At 40.4% G+C, this 22,666-nt stretch overlaps 1 protein-coding gene across 1 annotated transcript in view; it reads right to left on the reverse strand.

The window, feature by feature from the left end:
- LOC142351554 (uncharacterized) overlaps positions 1-22,666 on the reverse strand; it is a 40,060-nt gene that overhangs the window by 11,664 nt on the left and 5,730 nt on the right. The gene's annotated exons all lie outside the window — the stretch shown is intronic.

Below are 22,666 nucleotides of genomic sequence, written 5' to 3' on the forward strand. Positions count from 1 at the left end.
ATTGCCAACCCAGATGGAGGGACAAGATCATATCCAAAGAACTATAGTGCGAGTTTTTAAATTGAATACGCCAAATAGACAAGTCAAAATTCAAGCCATGAGAAGATATGCTTCCTTTTCAACAAAGCTTTCTAAAACCAGTACCCCTATTTGAGTTGGAGAACAACCAACAGGAGTAAAAAATTATGTTAAATCCTTCATTTGAGAGCAATTAAAAAAGTTATTTGATGTCAAAATTTTGTACTCTTCTTCGAAAGTAGATAAAATTCCAACTAATTCAATACTCTTTCACCAACTAATGGAAAATTGTGGATAATCTTTATAATGTTTTTTATTCCCGTGATGACTAAATTTTCCAAAACAGCCACAAGTAAATAAATTTTGTTCGAAGAAGAAATGTTTTCTTTAAAAACGTTCATTAAAAAAACTGTTATGCAATTTTTCGCGGTTGTGCATTTTTTCGCGGAAACTGACAGCTAAATAATCGATTGGCAGGTTTATGTAAATACCAGCGAGAAATTTTTAGCAAAAAGTGCTCGAAATGTAAACATCGGAGCAAATAAACTTCAATTGTTTTTTGGTTTCTATTATTCGTTTTACTATTTTCTTTATAATTTTTACTTTTTGTTTTATAGAGATTTTAGCATTGCAGACCCTTCGGGTGGTACTCTTTTCCAGAATCTTAGATGCGATGAATTTGTCGTTGTAAACTTATCAACGTTTCGGACGAAATTATGATAAGAAATAGTCGACGAAAATTGTTGTCATGGTTCTACTCCATAAATACTAAGAATTTGTTTATCACAAAAGAAAATTCAACAACAGAAAACTTTGAAACGTTATAATTGTGTATGCCAATACAGTCCTGCTTTTATCGTTCAGGTTATAGTAAGACAATAACTAAAAATCAATGTTACATTTAGTTTTCAGTCTATATGGAGGAGACAGTTTTGACAGAGACAAAAACTTTTAGCAAACAACAAACCGACCCAAAATGTTTTTGAAATCTTACATTGGTTATTTGTTCAGCGCTGCCTGCTTCCTGGCAATAGCGATGTATGAAAAGCTTAAAATTTTGTTAGCCGACTTTATTTTTTTCTGAGCGGCATATCTCTCGGTACCAACATAACATAAGTTAAAAATTTCTTTATTTAAATCACTTTTTAATGACACAAACAACGTCGGGTTCAATTTTCAGCGCTGTTCAGTTTTTTTTTTGGTGTAAATGTGGCATTTTGGAAAATCTTTCAAGTTTCTTTTGAAAATCTTTCGAGTTTCTTTTTGCCACAACTATTCAACTCTTTTTTAGTGTTCTTATAGTTTCTGTGTTTCAATCATTGAATTGTTTCAGCGTCTTCACAAAGAACACTTTCTATAGAATTGTCGACAAAGTAAAGTTTAGGCAGACTAATTAATGAATAGCTCGCTAAGTTTTAAAAAAATATAGGAAAAAATTGCCAATAGAACATTTTTTTGCGTTGAACATCTGCCCGTTGCGTTTTTGGTTCATAGAAAAGAGTACATAATGCTGTCATTTATTTAGCGGTTTGGGTTTGCCGTTGGACAAAATGACACAAGGAGACTCTTCCATGTTCGCCTTGCAAGCCTCACCTCATAACTTCCAGTCATGTGAACTTGGTTTTCAAATAGGGAGACAAAATGAGTAACCTTGATTCTTTGCGCTTATATTAAAAACGTGTTGAATCAATAAATTTGCGAGGCTTAATGGAAAATTTCCCCAAAAAGTTAAAAACCAACTCCACAATTTTGACAGAGACCAAAGTTAAAAACCAACTCGCATTATCTGACAATCTGCGGAGAAAAAACTGTGAACAGGCAGAAACGAGAACTTGTCAAAGCGATTGAAGATTAAGTTTTCGGCGTTTTCAAAAGTAAAAGAAAAAAATTGTGAGATAACAGTTCATCAAGAATGCAATTAGTAGTAAATTTAAAGTACCTGTTAGTTATTTTTTTGCAGTCGAGAAGCCACTTTTCTTCTGTTTCATGCCTACACTATACAAATTATATTGCAGCAATTAAGTACAAAATAATCGGCAATGCATGTTATAAAAATTTTGCATTAAAATTTGGACATAGCAAAAACTCTCTAGTTGGAAAATTTTATAACTCTTGTTTCTCATTTTTCCAGTCTGCACATTAGCAAAACGTTTCAGTAGAGCCATTTAAAACCGTTTTATACAAAAACAAAACATCAATAGAATAGGTATGTCAATTTTAATAAAACGGATATGGTTGATTTTTTGATTATCTTTTTTTTAATTCTAAATTTTTATGACAACCTTTGTGTCAAAAGTCAACTTAATTGTTTCCTCGTCGTAGACACAATGGGTAACGTGATATGTGGTCAAGAGCTTTCAAAATAAATATTAATTCTAGGGTTTCAAAATTACTTTTAGAGCCTCAATCATAAGTTATAGTTCCCTACAATTCCAACAAGGGATCTAAAATGACTGAGTTCAACTGCTAAAAAGATCAACAGGCTCTGGTAAACGGAGATGTTTGACAAATTCCTTGACCAGAGCAAAATTTTCCAACAAGGACCTTGAACAAACGAGCACAGGAGGCTATGAAATAGTTATTGAGAACGTTTTTTTATGCATTTCAGGATTGATTTATGTGCCGGGAAAAGTTGAAATTAAGCTAAGCTGGGTTGAAATTGAACCCGACTCCAATTAACAGGAATCAAAAATAGTTCTCAAAGTGTTTTAGGCCACCTATTTAATTAGGCCAAAGGAATTAGCTTTTCAAAAAACTTTTGTTGTGTAACTTTCGAGGAGAACAGTTGAAGAAAATTGCTCTGCTAACACTTCCATTTTCCAAACGAAAAAGGACCATTAATTTCAAGAACTCTAATTTTGTCAAAGGAAATGAATCAATGGGTGAGCATCTTGCAATCAATTGAAATATAGTAACCATAAGGTCTAGACTAATGTTAACAATAAAGGCCACTTAGGGCCGAAAATTAGAACTGAGTTTTTGATTTTGTTCTGTTGCACAGTACTACATGCAATTATACTAGGTGATACGGCACACCATTGCATGTTGAATTGATTTGAGAATCATAATAAAACTCTTTTTGTTTCGGTTAATAAATTTTGATTTTCTATTATCTGTGATGTGCAATTCGTTATTTTAGCATAATTTCAAAAATGTTCACTCGTCACTGATTATACAGATTAAATCTCTAATGATTTTACCGGGCAGAAGAAATGGGAAACGAATCCCCTCGAATAGCCAAGTTAAACAGCGCGAGTTAAGAAATAATAATAAAATATGTTATGCTGAAATTCTGAAGATTTTTCTCTTAATGAAAGTAACTTTGTTAAACTTTTCAATAGTTTTTGTACTCGTGTTAGAGTAGTTCTCTTACGGCAAGGCTGTTAGAATAACATTAGAGCTATGTACTGTTTTTAGAGTACTGATATACCTTGCAAAAAGGTGGTCTGAATTTGCTCTCCATATATTGTTGAGTAGAATTTTGTTAACATAATTCTTCAAATAGCAATATATAGCTATTTCTAAAAATACCGTATCTGGGAATATTCAACTTAGTTGTCGTCTTCTGAATTTCTAACTAGGCCAACAGTGAGGGGACTCTGTCGCCCAGAAGATCGATCAAATAAAATAAACCAAAGGTTTTGAATTGGTGAAGCAAGCGTTACTTTGTTACTCTGCAATTTCCCCTCTTCCACTCTTGTATGCTGTTGCAAGTTAGATTGCCTTGAAATAAGTTAATTCACAATTGGGCTCGTAATATCAATTCTGGCTATATGGATAACAACGGTAAGAGAATTACTTGCACATCAAAGGAAAAGACAAATTCAAGACAATTTATAATAGTAATTAAAATAATATTACCAAAATCCGTGGTTCACTTCCCAAATGAACTAAATCAAAACGCTCACAGTATCCTAACTGGTCTTGCAATTACAAATCTTTCAAAGTTTAGTCCCACTAAACTAACTACTTTCTCTCGCTTGATCAATACCAAACTTCTGAAGTTCTCCCAAAAACTCCCAAAATCTGTTTCTCTCTCTCTCTCTCTCTTTCTCTCTCTCTCTCTGCCTGTGTGTGTGTGTGTGTGTTCCTTCAATTTATACCCTACCAATACGCTCTTATCTTAAGCAAACAAACCTTAATCTCTTAAGTAAACATTGCAACTTAAACTTGAAATCTGTCACACTCCGTAGGAGGGCTTTGTTTGCTATGCAAGCAAACCAATAGCAAATTATGCTCTGTCATTCAACTGCTACCAACCATTGTTCAACTTTCTTCTTATCTTAAGTACACAACCTTTGGACTCATATAAACAAATCCACTCCACTTTATCTCATCTTAGTTAAATACACTCTTGGAACTTAAGTAAACACCATAAGTCATTTTGACTGATTGATACATCCGCAGGAGGAGTTCCCTTCACTAAACAAACAGATTAACGTCAACGTCCGCGGTCCTTATCGCCCTTATTTGCGCACACAAGGTTGGCGCCAAGTTAATTTCGTCGCTTTTGTTATTCAAAGACTATTAGTCTCCATGTGTAAATATACCACTAATTCACGCTCACTAAAGCTAAAATAATGGCTTGGTATGCTTTTCCCGGTATTTCGTGCAATTCCCCATACAAAAATTAGTCAAAAACCCAAATTTCCCAAAAACCCAAAAATTTGACCTCTAGAGGTCAATTAGAGGTCAATAGTCGAAGATGAAGGGTCAACTTGGTAAAAATAACTATTGGCGCGGGAAGTCCTTCCATAGTTACACCTACCCACCAATTTTTATGACCTAACTCCTAATAGAACACGAGCAATGACCGCGCACACTTTTCATCAACCTCCCGGATGACCCCAAATTTCCAAACTTAATAACTTGCGAAGTAGTGGTCAAAACGTCTTCGGGTAAAGTTTTCTAGTAACTATAGGGTGCCATCAACTTGCCTGCCAAGTTTCATGACCAACAGATCAGCCGTTGCGAGTCGTTTGCAATTTGAAAATTTTTAACGAGTCGTGGGTGCCGAAACCCGAAAAATCCGAGTTCGTCAAAATTGACCGGGGTGGTTATTTTTTGTCACTAACTGTCTCAGGTTATCGTATTAAAACTATTTCAAAGTCATTCGGCCGCTCAAAAAGGCCAATTTCCGGTTTTCGGCACTCGGGTCGTCCCGAAGCACCGACTTCCGGTCAGAATCTGGGATTGAAAATATCACCAATCGAAAGCCCTTGAAAGGTTACACTAACCCTCCAAAAATCATATGGCTACTACCAATACTCCACGAGCAATTCAAATTTTACGTTCCGCAGCACGGGCGTGCGCTAGTTCCGTGCAGGTTGGTGTGGGGTCAAATCCGACCTCAAAATTGGATTCCCCGTACCCAAATTAGTCCATCCCCCAATTTTCAGGTCAATCCGATTTCAACTTTTTGAGAAATTACTATTTCAATTTCAGTGTTAACTATTTTTAGTGAAAACTGCCTATTCTTATTTTAAAATGCTAATAAATTTCTCCCACAACTTCCTAAACCCTTCCCATGATCACTCAGTACATTAATTCACACGTAAACCTAGTTTCGACTGGTTAATAAAGTTATTTCTTACTTAAAAGTTCATATTTCCACTTAAAATATCGAAAACCTTCAAATCACCCCACTTCCGGTGTTAATAGCTCGGGGTTGGGTAGTCGGATTGGCCCAAAAGCTATATCAGCCTGAGAGGATCATTGGGTGTACCTGACATTAAAATTTCATAAGCGTCCGCTTAATATAACCCTCATAGTTGTAGGGCACCAAGTTCGGCTACCCCCCTTATCTTTGTCACTTCAAAATAGCACATTTGTTTACTTAAAGCACACAGAACGTGATCAACTTAATTTATTTCACCCTTAGTTACTTTCATTTGAGCCTCCCTTTATATTTTAGATTAAATGGACAGCAGAAAATATTTTGAAGTCGTGCATTTTTTGCAATCAGGTCTTTTCCCTCGAAAAAGCACTGAAACTACCAGACATTCATTGCGACGCCGGAGCAGGAAATATTTCACTAAAGATGGTCGACTTTATCTCATTGTTTCCAATTTGGAGGTTCTACACAGGGGAAATGCTCGTATTAAATTATTAGAGCTGCACCGAGAAAGTGGACATCCCGCGGGAAGAAATTTGGAGAAAATTGCAAAAAAAATATATATTCCGCACTTGATATTAGAGAGTTGTGCACTGCAATATCACGAGAATGTTCAATTTGTAACGACAAAGTGCTTTATAAATACCGCAAAGGTCCAATGAATCTTGTGTCAGAAAATGTGCTCGATCGGATATGTCGTGAAACTGGCCTAATAAAATACAGAAGACACTGCTACAAGCTATTTGTAAGGTAAGTCCAGTACATTTTTTTTTAAAAAAAAACCGTGACAACACACATTTTCTGTAACTCTGATTACTTTCAGCCAGTCGGATTTCGATACTGCATTTTATGATCCAGTTACGTTAGATACTGCTCATCCGAAATACAATTGTGTCAGCGCATGTTTATCTACTATTATCACTGGTAATCGTTCACAAGCTGGTGAAATAGAGAAAATTTTTATAAAACTACGCAATGGGCCCAATAAGCATCTGTACACGTTACCTGGTAAAGTGGTTTTGTCTAGAGGGATTGGGGACACTGAATTTATTACCACAACAGACTTACGACTCTTTGCTCGGCAATATCGGATTAATATTTTTGTGTATTATGACTCTGGCGATGGCGAGCAACCCTTTTATCTGGGTCTGAATGGTACAAAACACGGCGTACGTTATGGGGGAATATTCTTGAAATTTCAAATTGTGGAAGGGGTGCCTCATTGCCTTATTGTGTGGCGCTGCAAACCGAAAGAAATTCTCAAAAGGTAAATTTTCCAATTATATGAATACTTTTCATAATCCCCACTGTCCTTTAGTTCTCACTTTCTATATTTTTCTCTTCCTCAATCATGCGGAGGAAGGCTTCTTTCATTTTGGGGTCTTCAGTTCCCCCTGTAACAGTCTCTTTTGCTGCTTTTGGCGCCATTCTTTTAGTGTTTTTCTTTGACACTTTCTTTTTCTTTTTTGGCTTCAGCCCCACTTCAACCAAAGCTTGTTTCCCCGAGGCTGATGGCTCAAATAGCGAGGCCGGAGGTGAAGGTGGGGGAACAATTTCGCTGTCGGGAGATCCTGTGGTCCTGTCCTGATCTCGGTTAGGCGACAATTTCAACTTTTTGATAATACTCCTTGTATTCTTTGTCCTTGCCATTTTAATTAACTTATTACTATTTTGCTTATGTATACAACTCAGGTCTCCTATTTGTCTCGTTAATCTGTTTTGACAGTCTTTTATTACTAAACTCAACCAATTTGTTATGCCTTTATCCGGTTTGTAACTTTGCTTACTTGTGTGCATATTTGTTTTAATGAGAACTCGGGGCACCATGTGTTTGCTTTCAAGAGAGTACTTAAATTTGTTCAATTTAGCTTTGGTGTTATTGACTTAATTAGATTGTCCTAATTGCGAGCTTTCCAACAAGCCTACATACAAGTAAGTTCGTACTCGTTGCTCTTATTTTAATCCGCGTTTAATTTGCATGCGCGCTACACTCCCCCCCTCTATTCTCATCATACTCCCGGATGATGGCAAAACCTGCAAGTTAAAATAAATTATTAATACAGAAAAACGAGAAATAAATTTCCTGACAATAAAATTTTTTAAAGCAGTACTTAGTCTTCGTCGCTTGACGACAATCCCAGTTCTTGTACTCTTACTTCCCTTCGCTCCAAAAGAGATAATTCCTCCAGCAGAGATCTTTCACGCGCTCTGCACCTCTCCAACGCTCGCTCGATCTTGCGCTTGTATGCAATGTGCGCGTTCCTAAACGTGTTCACCCCTCGAGTGTTGCGTCTTCTCCCCACGCAGTATGCCACTCGTTGTCCAGTGGTTCTACTGGCCCAAGGGGGAATTTGCCTCTGGCTCCATCTAGGTGCCCATCCCCTTACCGCAGCGGATCCTTCACCAGTGGTTTCAGTGTGCCTTGCATTTGTGTTGTTTTGATTCTGTTGATCCTCCTGATCCAGATCATTAGCCGACTCATTTCGTTCTCTGACTTCAATTCGGCTCGCAGTGTTTACTTCACCTTCGCTGTCACTCCACGGTCGTGGGCTGCTCATGATTCGCTTTAATGGTCGAATTAAATTCTCTTCAACTACCCCGGATGCTCTTATCTTATGCCTCGAGTCAAGTTCTTTTGTCTTGTCAGTTCTTTGTTTACTCAAGGATGTTTAATTTGTGATAAGAAAACTTCACTCATTCTAACCCATTGTTTAAACATCTCATTAATCACGCCATCTGTCAAGTAAGCCGTATTCTATATTTGCTCAAGATAACCATTGTTTCAATCAGGACATCCAATCTTTGCCTAACCATAAACCAGCTCAATCGTCAAACCGTTCAGCATTCTCAAACGCAGTCATCCAACAGAAACCCAAAATGTAAGGAAATTTTAATCTTTTTATATACTTATATCTTCTTTTTCTTATATACTGTAACTTGTGTGTTGATCCAAATCTTGTATTTTTTTTAACTCATTGCTCATTGTATATTTCAGGGACACCTTCAACAACAGGACTCTGGCCTTTTTACTTCCTCATGGATTGACCAGCAAACCATTTGATTTCCTCCCAACCATGGAAATTGATTGCATTCTGGTCCAGGTGGTCTCTAAAAGCCCTGTGCCAACCAATCCGGAAAAATTCTATCTACTAGATGTCTCGGTTATTCCACAAGGCCAGGACACCAAGCTACCGCTTGGAAATTCGTCAGCCCCACTGCAACGACTAAAATTGGCCCTAAAGAATGAAGCCGAGTGGCACGAGAACGGGTCAATTGTGCACTCAGCTCTCATTTGGTTAGAGAAACCTAAACTCGCGTGTTAAACTTTCAGAAACCTTTGACTGGACTCGATGTATATATATATTTTTTTTAAAAAACACAGTATTGTTTCTTATGGGACTTTTACTTTACTTAGCGCTTTTATACTGTAGACTTTTATGCCTTCTTCCTTCTTATTAATTTACCTTAAAACCTGTTTTTGTTTCTCAATCGATGGTTTTTTTTTGAGTGAATCACGTTAGTAATTATCTAGGTTATAAGGCCCGGTAAGATCTAGCATTAGAGTATAAGTTTGAAGATTAAACTGCGCAGCAAATACAGACTAAGCTACAATAAACCAAAAATAAAACTGAGAACCGCCTCAAAGATCAAAACACTTTAAATCCCGTTGGTACACTGTTAAATGAACTTTAACTACTAGCGTCTCTCAGTTTCACTGTTGGATCTGAATAAACAGGTAACAAAAGGTTCTGAATAGCACATCAGTTTTGTATTTAAAATATAAAGACGATTTGACTATAAAGTCATCCGATTAGCACCAAGCAATCTTGACTAACATTAGAAAAAGGAAGGTCTGTACTCACGCGAGTCCTTTCTGTTTAAAGAAGAAAAAAAAACTTAGTGTTGAGGGCCAGCGTGCTCTCTCCGCAACCAAACCACGTCACTTCCTACCGAAGTCCTTCTGCAACAAATCGCGTCCGGGTGAGGCCTTAGAGGGTCTCGGCATTGTCCTTTCTCCCTGCGAGCTGACCAACAATTTGGCCGCTTCAGGCTCGTACTGCGGTAGGTCGGCCTCCTCAGGAAGGAGTTCACGATTATGAATCCAACTGCGTCGTCTGCCTTCCATGTCGTCCAAAATCATCCTGGTTGAGCTATGGGACGGCGAACCGATTACCACCTCATCATTGCTGATGCGATCGATGCTACCTCTTTTGTGTCTACGGTGGTAGCGCACAGGGGGAACCACAGTCCGTCTCAAGTGTTCGAAAAACGATTCGTCGTGCAGTCTCTCCTGACAGGGACACAATTTGAGTTCCTGCAATTTTTTCCAAATCATCCAGAGTATAACGAGCAGAATTGTTATGGCTACCAGACCAAGAAGAATGCGCAGGGGTGAACTGTGGTACGCCTTCCAGTGGAACGGCGTATGTTTGTCAAGAATGTGTTCCGCAAAAGGCCTGGCAATCAATTCCAATTCCCCATGGTCAACTGTTCCCTCTGGTAAGTCTACCAAATTCAGTCTAAAAGATTCTATCATCTCCTCATGGGCGGCGTTTACAAAAGTTTCCGGAATTTCGACTCCTATTTTCTCGTTTTCCACCGTTCTCAAAACTTCAAACAACGACTGCAGTAGCGGATGCTGTTCAACAATAACAACTTTGCTTGAATTGTGCTGACATGTTCTGGAATCCGGGTACAGAACGATCGTTCCCGTGGGGTTTTCAACCCTTCCAAGGCAACTAGGTCTAATCAGACAACTCTTGCATCCAGGTATCTGTTCGCCTTGTGATTGGTCTTTCACTCTAGTATAGTTAATGAATTTAAAATCATCGTTGCTGGACGTGATCAGGTAACTTGAGTCATCCAGGTATTCCGCAGCTGCTTCGTCGGGTAAAATTTCAACTTCACGAGGACAAAGTCTCAAAGCAGAGGTTGGTAAGTTGAAAAATAGGCTCGAAAGACATGTTGCCGAGGAGCTTCTTGCCATTGGAAAAGGTTTCATGCAGAGCAACAACCTAGAACTCCCCCTACAGTGCGAGTTCATCTTTCCTTCGGTAACTTCTGCAAAATTATTATTATATTCCGAAACCAACAAATAATTTTTATCAAATCTGTACTTGGTAGCCGTCGACCCATTTGCTATTGGTTGTGGAATAGGTACCGCGCGGTAAACACGATGAAAACCATTCGTATGATGAACCGGAATGTTGAGCAGAATGTTCAAACTATTGTGTGTAACTATTGTCGATTCCACAAGTTCAAACCCATAATACGTCATAAGATCATGTCGTGGAATTGCCTCTTTCTGGGTGTCAAGTTGAAGACCGTCTAGGACCTGCAACAGAACTTCCGGTGGAATCAAAGTAGCAGGAATGTGTCCCTGAGCCAGAGAACCCAATGCATCGTCCAGCACGTAGCCAAAATTGTGCAAAGCAACTTTGTAGGCAATTAACTCCAATCTTATAGCGGTCATATGATCGCTGAAATTTCGAACTCCTGTTGTGAAGGCAATGCTCTTTTTAAAAGTTGATGCCCACTCATGACTTTTGTCGCACTGTCCTGATTTTTGGTCACCATAAGCTCCATAAGATACCGCTTTTGCTAGTTGCGAAACCGCAACTCTAATAGTGTGAAAATTCGCATTTGCATCCTTGGATATCAGCCGTAATTGACCCTGGGTCTTGTTAAGAGAGTGGCCAAGCAAGTGAATCTTTTCTCCTGATTCCAACGTAACTGTTCGAATAGCTCCGTCCAAGAATTCCGATTCTTCGCCCAAACGGTCAATGTCCTTACTGCTTCCACAGAAACCAAAGAAAGACATATAGTGACAGAAACCTTCCTTAAGTACAGGAGCAAGTACAATTGAGGAAACTACTGAGACGGCCGCAATACCGGCAAAAATTGCTCCAGCACCGCGACGTTCGCGGCCGTGACGGGGATTAGTCGTTCCATTAACAAAAGTGCCTATTCGGTCCTTAATGTCCCTCCAAACCTTTTCAATCTCCTGGACTTCATATTCCACTCCTTTGATTGTCACATATGTACTGTTCAACAATCGTTCATGTGTTTCTTGATCCCCACATATGGTTCCATCATATCCTCTCCACTTTATTGCCAAATTCAACTGGAATTCCTGGTAAGCCAAGTCTAAGTGAGTCAAATTTATCGCCGGTAGTCCGGGAATTGGCACGGTTACCCACGTCGCTTCAAGTCCACTTGAAATTATCACTGGCGTTTCAGGGATGAAAACCGCTCCAGCCGTGTTTCTTTCAGTCTCTGATTGCACCACTCCGGCAAACGAGAGCAACGCAATGGCCCTCCACACAACCACCCCTCCCATTATGAAGGATTGTATCTAAATAAATGTCAATATTATTTTACTACGAAATACTAAATTAAACCTTATTCGTTAATCGAGATCAAATAATTTTGCCCAATATACTAAAAGCAATTTTTTTTTGATCTGATTTTATTTTTGCAGGGAGGGGTCTAAAAAAAAAACTAAAACCTATCAATAAAATCAAAATAAAATGTCTATTCGTCAATCCCGAGTCGGATCACGGGCTTAATGTCTCGCCGAGGTCGTCTGCGCGCCAAAGGAGTCTCTTCTAGCGTTTCAGGCGTTTCATTAGCTTGGGTCACCGGTCGTTCCTCCAAGTCAAGTCCTTGGTCGTTTCTAACAGCTGTTGGACTCTCCTCGTTGCTCTGGTTGGCTTTTGTTAGATCACTAGCGTGGCCAATGTTCGTGTCAGCTAACACGTCTACAATCTCTGCCACATTGCAGGGATTAGAGACTTGTTCGGCCTCAACTAGCGGGACGGAGGGCTCGTATGATCTCTCATCACGTGAACGGACTTGTGCCGCAGCAATATTACGTCTGCGTTGTTGCCTTTCATGGAGCGTGCTTTCGGTATTCCTTATGACCTCCCCATCATCATCATCCTCTTCCGCTTGATCATCAGGAAATTTATTGAAGAAATCCTGCGAACGAAAAGGTGTAGGTCGCTTGGTCCTGCCACTTGCGTCGCCCGTTCGCTCCTCATTATATGGTTTCAGCAAATTGAAATGAACTATCCTCGTTTTTCTCGGTCTTCCTTCTTTGTAAATCATGTAGTTGACTTCTGAAGTCCTTTCTTGGATAATGTAAGGGCCTTCGTAGGGAACAAAGAACTTCTTTGACTTGGCCTTTTGCTTCGAGTAAAGCCAAACTTTTGCACCAATTTCGTAAGGTTCACCATAAACTTTTTTGAAGTAAAGGTCCTTCTGTCTCTGTTGGTTTACTCCTAATTGCTCCCTGGCGTTAGCATGAGCTTCACGAAACTGTGCCTCGAGCCACTCGATAAATTCTCCTTGGCTACGCTCTTCATCATGGGGTTTTGGATAAAACAAATCGATTGGATACTGGCACTCCTGTCCAAACACTAGACTAAACGGCGTGGCTTGTGTGGTCCTGTGAACGGTTGTGTTATAAACGAAATCTACGTAGGGTAACATCTCGTCCCACGTCCAAGGATTATCAGCACAATACTTGGATATGACATCCGCCAAAATTCTATTGTGCCTTTCCACTTGGCCGTTTCCCTGAGGGTGATACGGAGACGTACGTGTTTTGTCAATCTTCAGTAGTTTGCACAGGTCGAAGATTAACTGACTACCAAAGTTTTTTCCTTGATCTGTGTGCAAAACATCTGGTACTCCGAACTTTAAGACCCACTTCTCAACAATTGCTCGCGCGACATCTTCCGACTCTGTACCTACGAGAGGTGTGCTCACAACGAACTTTGTAAACATATCGGTTATCACTAGAATATGTTTTGCTTTCGAAGCTTTGGCCATTGTTACTGGTCCCAAAATATCGGCCGCAACCTTATGAAATCGAATTCCAACTTTGAACGGCTGGAGGCCGGCAACACGTTTCCGGCCTGCGGTTGTCCTTGCAGCGCAGGGAAGACACCACAATAACCGTTTTTCTATATCCAATCTCATTGACGGCCACCAGAACCTTTGTCTCACCCGGTTGAGTGTTTTTTCGAACGCAAAATGACCTCCACTAACGGGAGAGTCATGTAGTTGTTCTGATATCTCTTTACGACCACTTGCTGGAACAATCAGTTGTAGGACTGGCTCCTCCGAGGAACCACTCTCGTTCTTAAACCACTTACGATATAGTATTCCGTTCTTAATCGACAGTTCATTTCATCTTCCCCATAGTGCCATCACCTCTCGCCCGTATTGGGCAGCTTCATCTTTGGTTATCAGGTTTGTTCCAAAGTTTAGACAGTTTTTGTTTTCATCTACAGTTGCCCAAAAAAGAATGCGGCTGATCGCCTCATCTTGTTCTTGCATCGACCTCACGTCCGATTCACCACGAGTCCAAGTTATTGAAACTTGTTCTTCATCGTTTTCTAGCAGTTGGTCATCTTCTAGATTCGCTGTTTCGTCATACTGACCCTGAACTGTAAGCCGTAGATGATCAGTGGCCTTGGAAATGGCTGTGTTTATATCCACAGCCTCCGGACAATTTCCGGTCATCTCTTCTCTTTCTCCGGGTTCCCACTCAGGACTCTCCTCTGTTTGTCTTGTGAGTCCGTCTGCGTTGGCATGTTTCGATCCAGCTCGATGAACTACTTGAAAATTATACTCCTGTAGGAACTGACACATTCGGAACGTCATTCCGGTTGCATCATCATCATTGTCCTGCCTGAAGAGCCATCGAAGGCTAGCATGATCGGTTCGAATGATGAACGGTAGTCCCCATATGTAGTTCTTATACCATTTCAATGCCTGTATCACTGCAAGTGCCTCGCGTTTGGTGGTGGAGTACATCATTTCTGTTTTTGTGAGAACCCTACTTGAGTAGACAATTGGCCGTTCCACACCATCGACAACATTAGAAATCACTGCCCCTAAGCTTACTTTGCTGGCATCTGTATCAATGATGAAGGGGCAATCAAAACGAGGAAATTGCATCACTGGCGCGGTAGCAAGTTCGACTCGAAGTCTATCAAATGATAATTGGCAGTCGGAATTCCACTCGAAGCGAGCATCATTCTTTGTGAGATCCGTGAGTGGCCTTGCAATTTGTGCAAAATCTCTCACAAAGCGTCGATAGTAATTGCAGAAGCCAACGAAGGACCGAATCTGTTTCACCGTCTTTGGTACTGGCCAATGCTTTACCGCCGAAACTTTATCGGGGTCCGGTTTTGCTCCTCCGTTGCCAATAATATGACTAAGATATACAACTTCTCGTTGAAATAATTTACACTTCTTGGGCTTTAATTTCAAGTTCAGCGCCCGCAGTGTTTGAAAAATAGTCCGCAAATGTTCCAAGTGATCAGCTTTATTGGTACTATAAGCCAGGACGTCGTCTAGGAAGATGAGAATAAATTTGTAGAGGTAGTCTCTGAAAACTTCATTCATCAATCGTTGGAACGTACCAGGTGCATTTGACAATCCGAAAGGCATTCGAACGTATTCATAAAGACCTCCATCCGGTGTCACGAAAGCCGTTTTGTGACAATGCTCCGGGGCCACAGGAATCTGCCAATATCCACTTGCCAAGTCCATTGACGAAAACACTTTTGCTTCTTTCAGTGCATCGAACGACTGGTCAATCTTAGGAATTGGGAAAGCATCTTTGATTGTTACGTCATTCAATTTTCGGTAGTCAATACAAACCCGCACACTTCCGTCCTTCTTCTTTACAAGTACTACTGGGAAACTGTAAGGACTTTGGGACGGCCGAATGATCCCTTGGTCCAACATTGCATTAACTTCTTCCCTGATAATCTCTACTTTAGGTAAACCCGCTCTTCTGGGAGGAATTTTTATTGGAGGGCTGTCACCAGTCTCAATCCTGTGTTCCACAACATTGGTGCAGCCTAACTCGTCGTTGGTCAAGGCAAAAACATCACGGAACTCTTGAACTAAGGCTCTCAAATCATTCAAATCGTTGCCTGTCACACCAGGTGCCGCTAAATCAAGAATTTTTTGGACGTCATCTACAAGTTGAGACGTCGGTTTCAAATCATTCTGTAATTGAACATCAAGATGTGTTTCAGCAGTCTTGGCTATGCGATCAAATCGGTTTGGGTCAATCTTTGATCCATTAGAAATTTCAGTAGCATGCACAGTCATTTGACGGTCATGAGGAACTGCCTCAATAAAAGTTGCCAAACTTTTCGGTCCTTCAATTCGTATTGGCACTGTTGATCCCTCTTTCTGACCTGTCCAAAGCTGATCAGTATCCAAATCGATAATGCAACGGTGCCCCTTTAAAGTCTCAAGACCCAGGATCATGTGGTTGTCGAGATCATGCATGACTAAAGCTTCAATATCAGTGTCGATTTCGCCCAAACGTAGATGCAATTTTGTTCTGCCGATAACGTCAACTCGTTTACCGTCCGCTGTCTCAAGTCTACCAGTATACTTTTCCATTTTAACCGGAATGTCCAAAGAAAATAAGGTATCGTAACTGATTATGTTCGTGTTTGCTCCCGTATCGATAAGGAAGGCTAGCTTCGTGTCATTCAATTCGCCCGAGACCAGAATGCTGTATGGATCTTTTCCTTGCTCAGGCAACTCACACATTTGGTCTGTTGTGGATGTTTTCGTAACCAGGGGCTCGTCCAACTGATGATACATCCTTAACTGATTGGACTGCGCTCCTTCGTTGCTGGTAGCAACCGTTGTTTGGGGTTTATTTTTGTATTCGGCCGGGATAAACCCTTCCCTCCGGAATTCCCCGGTGGGCCCGGCCCTTTCTAGTTTAAAGGACTATTGGCAAGTAGAGGACACTCTCTCTTGAAGTGATCCTAACTTCCACATTGGAAACAGCCTGTACCACCTTGTCGTCGTTGTTGGCCAGGGTTGTATTGTCCCTGCGGTCGAGAAGCTGACGCAAATCCCTGTCCGTATCGGCTATCTGGAGGGTACGGATTGAACAACTGCTTTCCAGTGTTCTGAGGTGCACGAGCTTGCTCTGCTGGGGGTCCCGGTTTGACAGACGAGACGAACTCATCGAAGATATATTTGACATAAACTTTTCCTGACTGTCAACCAGTTTGTCGATTTTTGTCCCCAGCGCATCATTTGTCAGAGGAGTTTGTGCAATTGAGGTGCCCTGAACACCTCTTGACGCTTGTGAAGGCAAAGGTTGAGCTACCACCGGAGGAAACGAAGTTGCCTCTGCCATAGTCCTTATTGCTGATATTCTTTTCCACTGTCGAAATCGTGAACCTTTCGTAATTGCTTCAAGACTCAGCGCTCTGTTTACAGCTTCGTCGAATGTCTGTGGATCCTCTCGAAGAAGCAATTCGTAAATATCGGAGTCGAACAATCCATCGATAAATTGTTCTCTGTTCATGTCATCTCGGGACAAAGCGTTCATGTGTGTATGTGCGATATCACCCAATGCCCTTACTCTTCTAGAGAACTCACGCGTTTCCTCCTTGTCGCCTTGCATGAGTGCCTTGAACTCTGCTCTGGCCGTACGTTGATCTCTGTAAGGCGACATTCTTGGATCCAAGTACTCAAAAACCCTCGCTAGTGTTGGCGGCAAATTCCTTCCCACTTGTCTCGTAAACCTGGCAGGCATGGCAGTGAACTCATCAAGCGCCCACGACGTTAAACACGTTGGAAGGGCCCGAATTGCTGTAATATCATCCCAACCATTGGTGTCAGCTAGCCAGAGAAAGTGCTGCTTCCACTGGATCCACGTCGAGTGTTTTTTCGAAGGGTATCGATCCGGCCTCAGCGTGCCCGGTCCAAAAATCCCGCGGCCGTTGTCTGGAGCTTGGTCATCTCCGTCCTCGTCGCCTCTGTCTAAGGCGAGAGGATCGTTAGGTAGATCGTCTCCGTTTTCGCTCATTTTGGAAAACTTCACCACTTAGCGGATAAAAAAATAATCTTACAGAAAATTACAAGGAGCGATGCCCACCCAGGAGCGCCAATGTCGTCTTCTGAATTTCTAACTAGGCCAACAGTGAGGGGACTCTGTCGCCCAGAAGATCGATCAAATAAAATAAACCAAAGGTTTTGAATTGGTGAAGCAAGCGTTACTTTGTTACTCTGCAATTTCCCCTCTTCCACTCTTGTATGCTGTTGCAAGTTAGATTGCCTTGAAATAAGTTAATTCACAATTGGGCTCGTAATATCAATTCTGGCTATATGGATAACAACGGTAAGAGAATTACTTGCACATCAAAGGAAAAGACAAATTCAAGACAATTTATAATATTAATTAAAATAATATTACCAAAATCCGTGGTTCACTTCCCAAATGAACTAAATCAAAACGCTCACAGTATCCTAACTGGTCTTGCAATTACAAATCTTTCAAAGTTTAGTCCCACTAAACTAACTACTTTCTCTCGCTTGATCAATACCAAACTTCTGAAGTTCTCCCAAAAACTCCCAAAATCTAATTCTCTCTCTCTCTCTCTCTCTTTCTCTCTCTCTCTCTGCCTGTGTGTGTGTGTGTGTTCCTTCAAATTATACCCTACCAATACGCTCTTATCTTAAGCAAACAAACCTTAATCTCTTAAGTAAACATTGCAACTTAAACTTGAAATCTGTCACACTCCGTAGGAGGGCTTTGTTTGCTATGCAAGCAAACTAATAGCAAATTATGCTCTGTCATTCAACTGCTACCAACCATTGTTCAACTTTCTTCTTATCTTAAGTACACAACCTTTGGACTCATATAAACAAATCCACTCCACTTTATCTCATCTTAGTTACATACACTCTTGGAACTTAAGTAAACACCATAAGTCATTTTGACTGATTGATACATCCGCAGGAGGAGTTCCCTTCACTAAACAACAGATTAACGTCAACGTCCGCGGTCCTTATCGCCCTTATTTGCGCACACAAGGTTGGCGCCAAGTTAATTTCGTCGCTTTTGTTATTAAAAGACTATTAGTCTCCATGTGTAAATATACCACTAATTCACGCTCACTAAAGCTAAAATAATGGCTTGGTATGCTTTTCCCGGTATTCCGTGCAATTCCCCATACAAAAATTAGTCAAAAACCCAAATTTCCCAAAAACCCAAAAATTTGACCTCTAGAGGTCAATTAGAGGTCAATAGTCGAAGATGAAGGGTCAACTTGGTAAAAATAACTATTGGCGCGGGAAGTCCTTCCATAGTTACACCTACCCACCAATTTTTATGACCTAACTCCTAATAGAACACGAGCAATGACCGCGCACACTTTTCATCAACCTCCCGGATGACCCCAAATTTCCAAACTTAATAACTTGCGAAGTAGTGGTCAAAACGTCTTCGGGTAAAGTTTTCTAGTAACTATAGGGTGCCATCAACTTGCCTGCCAAGTTTCATGACCAACAGATCAGCCGTTGCGAGTCGTTTGCAATTTGAAAATTTTTAACGAGTCGTGGGTGCCGAAACCCGAAAAATCCGAGTTCGTCAAAATTGACCGGGGTGGTTATTTTTTGTCACTAACTGTCTCAGGTTATCGTATTAAAACTATTTCAAAGTCATTCGGCCGCTCAAAAAGGCCAATTTCCGGTTTTCGGCACTCGGGTCGTCCCGAAGCACCGACTTCCGGTCGGAATCTGAGATTGAAAATATCACCAATCGAAAGCCCTTGAAAGGTTACACTAACCCTCCAAAAATCATATGGCTACTACCAATACTCCACGAGCAATTCAAATTTTACGTTCCGCAGCACGGGCGTGCGCTAGTTCCGTGCAGGTTGGTGTGGGGTCAAATCCGACCTCAAAATTGGATTCCCCGTACCCAAATTAGTCCATCCCCCAATTTTCAGGTCAATCCGATTTCAACTTTTTGAGAAATTACTATTTCAATTTCAGTGTTAACTATTTTTAGTGAAAACTGCCTATTCTTATTTTAAAATGCTAATAAATTTCTCCCACAACTTCCTAAACCCTTCCCATGATCACTCAGTACATTAATTCACACGTAAACCTAGTTTCGACTGGTTAATAAAGTTATTTCTTACTTAAAAGTTCATATTTCCACTTAAAATATCGAAAACCTTCAAATCACCCCACTTCCGGTGTTAATAGCTCGGGGTTGGGTAGTCGGATTGGCCCAAAAGCTATATCAGCCTGAGAGGATCATTGGGTGTACCTGACATTAAAATTTCATAAGCGTCCGCTTAATATAACCCTCATAGTTGTAGGGCACCAAGTTCGGCTACCCCCCTTATCTTTGTCACTTCAAAATAGCACATTTGTTTACTTAAAGCACACAGAACGTGATCAACTTAATTTATTTCACCCTTAGTTACTTTCATTTGAGCCTCCCTTTATATTTTAGATTAAATGGACAGCAGAAAATATTTTGAAGTCGTGCATTTTTTGCAATCAGGTCTTTTCCCTCGAAAAAGCACTAAAACTACCAGACATTCATTGCGACGCCGGAGCAGGAAATATTTCACTAAAGATGGTCGACTTTATCTCATTGTTTCCAATTTGGAGGTTCTACACAGGGGAAATGCTCGTATTAAATTATTAGAGCTGCACCGAGAAAGTGGACATCCCGCGGGAAGAAATTTGGAGAAAATTGCAAAAAATATATATTCCGCACTTGATATTAGAGAGTTGTGCACTGCAATATCACGAGAATGTTCAATTTGTAACGACAAAGTGCTTTATAAATACCGCAAAGGTCCAATGAATCTTGTGTCAGAAAATGTGCTCGATCGGATATGTCGTGAAACTGGCCTAATAAAATACAGAAGACACTGCTACGAGCTATTTGTAAGGTAAGTCCAGTACTTTTTTTTTTAAAAAAAAACCGTGACAACACACGTTTTCTGTAACTCTGATTACTTTCAGCCAGTCGGATTTCGATACTGCATTTTATGATCCAGTTACGTTAGATACTGCTCATCCGAAATACAATTGTGTCAGCGCATGTTTATCTACTATTATCACTGGTAATCGTTCACAAGCTGGTGAAATAGAGAAAATTTTTATAAAACTACGCAATGGGCCCAATAAGCATCTGTACACGTTACCTGGTAAAGTGGTTTTGTCTAGAGGGCTTGGGGACACTGAATTTATTACCACAACAGACTTACGACTCTTTGCTCGGCAATATCGGATTAATATTTTTGTGTATTATGACTCTGGCGATGGCGAGCAACCCTTTTATCTGGGTCTAAATGGTACAAAACACGGCGTACGTTATGGGGGAATATTCTTGAAATTTCAAATTGTGGAAGGGGTGCCTCATTGCCTTATTGTGTGGCGCTGCAAACCGAAAGAAATTCTCAAAAGGTAAATTTTCCAATTATATGAATACTTTTCATAATCCCCACTGTCCTTTAGTTCTCACTTTCTATATTTTTCTCTTCCTCAATTATGCGGAGGAAGGCTTCTTTCATTTTGGGGTCTTCAGTTCCCCCTGTAACAGTCTCTTTTGCTGCTTTTGCCGCCATTCTTTCAGTGTTTTTCTTTGACACTTTCTTTTTCTTTTTTGGCTTCAGCCCCACTTCAACCAAAGCTTGTTTCCCCGAGGCTGATGGCTCAAATAGCGAGGCCGGAGGTGAAGGTGGGGGAACAATTTCGCTGTCGGGAGATCCTGTGGTCCTGTCCTGATCTCGGTTAGGCGACAATTTCAACTTTTTGATAATACTCCTTGTATTCTTTGTCCTTGCCATTTTAATTAACTTATTACTATTTTGCTTATGTATACAACTCAGGTCTCGTTAATCTGTTTTGACAGTCTTTTATTACTAAACTCAACCAATTTGTTATGCCTTTATCCGGTTGGTAACTTTGCTTACTTGTGTGCATATTTGTTTTAATGAGAACTCGGGGCACCATGTGTTTGCTTTCAAGAGAGTACTTAAATTTGTTCAATTTAGCTTTGGTGTTATTGACTTAATTAGATTGTCCTAATTGCGAGCTTTCCAACAAGCCTACATACAAGTAAGTTCGTACTCGTTGCTCTTATTTTAATCCGCGTTTAATTTGCATGCGCGCTACATTAGTTAATTGCTGTCAAGCAAAGTTTGTTGCAATTATGCAAGTCCTGCGGTCTTTCGGAAGGTAATTTTTTGCTTGCTCCGGACGCTTTTGACATTTTGTCCTTAAAAGGCAGAAACAAGAAGACCGGAGGCCATTAGGCAGCTCTCTTAGAGCCTTGCTAGTCTCCAAGAGTACAGTTCACCGACGGTACACAGAAGGCACAAATTAATATGGTGTGTACGGCAGTTTTTTCCGCGATTTAGATTTCACCACTACCTCTAATCATTCCTGGATTAGTCACCCCTCACCTCCCCTCACTCATCCGCCCCCTTCTCTCAGCCTCCCTAATCACGCTTTAAATACCCCTCATTTCACTAAATCCGTTCGCTTTATCCTTGACTAAGCAAAGGTAGCTAATGCCAAGCCCAACTGATCGCTAGTCGTTTGCGAATACTTCACCCTTCGGTCGTAGGTTCTTTTTTGTTTTCACGTTTTTTATGCCATGATTGCTCAAAGAAGTTTTCAAAAATTAGATGTGAGTAGAAAAAATAAATTTATGCTCGCAAATTGCAATCAATGTTTCTTTTATTTTTTGAAAAAAAAACTAATTTTTACATTGGTTTCGCGTTATTCTCACGACAATACTAAAAAAAAACCTCTTTGCATTTAATGTGTTCTGTTTCCGACTATTATTCCAAAGAAGTCACACATTTTTTTGGGTATAAGATCCTCCCCCCCCCCCCCCCCCCCCACTGTATGGAATTGGAGCAACTAATGCATATATGCACAATTGGAAAATTGAAACCTTGATAATACATTAGAAATGATGCCAGGGGGTCGAGGTTAAAGTAATAAGTGAAAAAAGATTACTAATAAGTTGTTCATGTTCAGATGTTATCGCACCATATTTGAGGTGGAAGCAGTCGAACAAAAAGATGAAAGTAAAAAATGAATGATATACTAAAATCAGGAACTTTATGTTGATTGAGAAAGTGACAATTGAACCTCCTATGCAAAATTTTCCTAAGCAAAATTTCTGCTGTCAATTTCCAATTTTCCTATGCAAAA

This window comes from Convolutriloba macropyga, chromosome 13, assembly GCF_964194025.1.
Source record: "Convolutriloba macropyga chromosome 13, txConMacr16.3, whole genome shotgun sequence".
Classification (NCBI taxonomy): Eukaryota; Metazoa; Xenacoelomorpha; order Acoela; family Convolutidae; genus Convolutriloba; species Convolutriloba macropyga.